Source organism: Tachyglossus aculeatus, chromosome 13, assembly GCF_015852505.1.
Source record: "Tachyglossus aculeatus isolate mTacAcu1 chromosome 13, mTacAcu1.pri, whole genome shotgun sequence".
Classification (NCBI taxonomy): domain Eukaryota; kingdom Metazoa; phylum Chordata; class Mammalia; order Monotremata; family Tachyglossidae; genus Tachyglossus; species Tachyglossus aculeatus.
In genome coordinates, this window is record NC_052078.1 from 19,748,904 (window position 1) to 19,750,453 (window position 1,550).

Below are 1,550 nucleotides of genomic sequence, written 5' to 3' on the forward strand. Positions count from 1 at the left end.
AGATGGGATTGAACAGGTGCAATTATTGCCACTTTCAGGCCCTGCAAACACTTTTCTTATCTCTAAAGCAGTCTTGGTCTTTAGCAGTTTGATGAAGGTGAAGGAAGAAAGAAGAGTGGCCCTTTGCTGTTTCCCGACAGAATCCCTATTTTCTTGGGCTGGCACTGAGGGCACGCTGTTTTCACAAAGCGTTGTTTTAGCTTCCAGACCCACTGGATGGATGCTGCCGGCCTTATCTTATAGGAGGAAGAGTAAAGAAGCCCGCTGTGATGAGGAGGACGTCAGTCAGAAAAAGGGCCAAGACTTCTGAGGAAAGCCTGAATTATTCAGCGTGTGTTCTTTTACCAATCTGTGGCTCCAAGGTTAGCAGACGGACTCTTGTTACTTTAATTCATTCACAGTCTAAAGAGGCAGGCCTGAAGCAACCCATTTCACTTAGGCCTATTCCAGGGACCTGGATGCAGGTCTTTTCATCCACCAATCAATCAGTTAATAGCATTTGTTAAGTGCATACTGTATGCAGAGCACTGTACTAAGTGCTTGAGGAAGTTCAGTATAGTAGAATTGGTAGGCACAATCCCTGTGCACAGGGAATTTACAGTCTACAGAGGTATAAAGATGTTAAAATATATTATGGATAGTGGAAGTAGATCATAAGGATATGTACGTAATTGCTGTGGGGCTGGGGTGAGTATCAGCACCGGCAAGTGAATAAGTGACACAGAGGGAAGGGCTGGTAGGGGAAGTGAGGGTTTAGTCAGGGAAGGCCTCTAAGAGAAGCTGTGATTTTAGGAGGGTTTTGAAGATGTTTTCACTGTTCTTTCTTTCTCCCATTTTCTTCCCTCATGGTAGGACAATTTTGAAAAGCTTGGGAACACCGAAATAGTTAATCTTGGTGAGGAGGGTTGTCAAGTGGATACAGCCTGGCCCAGAGGCTAGCATCTCAGCGTCTCTTCCCTCCTGAAACACTGACTCACCTCTGAGCTTTGGGTAGGCCGCCGTTTAATCTCTCCGGGCCTTAGTTTCTCTTCCTCTGGATGGGGCTTGGTATGTGCCTTCCAACCCAGGGTGGAGGAAGGAGGGATGAGGTCATACGCATTCCTCTTTCCAAGTTCCTCAGTCTGTGCTGGAAAAAGACCTTGAGTTTCCTGCCATTTTCAAGCTTCTTGAAAACCGCTTGACTCTGCCACTTTATGGTCATTGTGCCAGTGGCCAAATTTTGCAACAAGATGAAAAAAATGGGAGGATAGTATGAACGCCCCTCTCAAACCAAGCCTCTGCTAGCAAAGGGAAGAATTATTGCAAATATTGCCCTAATTTGAGATGAAGCCAGTTTGGCCCTGGTTGTTGGATAATTGCCTCAAATCTTCAAATCACACTGGCAATGGAAGCCTAATATTACTCTCTGAGGGGACAAAAGCCTTTGTGGGGGGATTTTTTCATCACATTTACCCTTGCAATTTACCTGTGAAAATTGAAAAAAAAATCCAAAAATCAGATGGAGAGAAACTTCAGTTCTGATAAAAGACTTTCCCATATCCATATGTCTA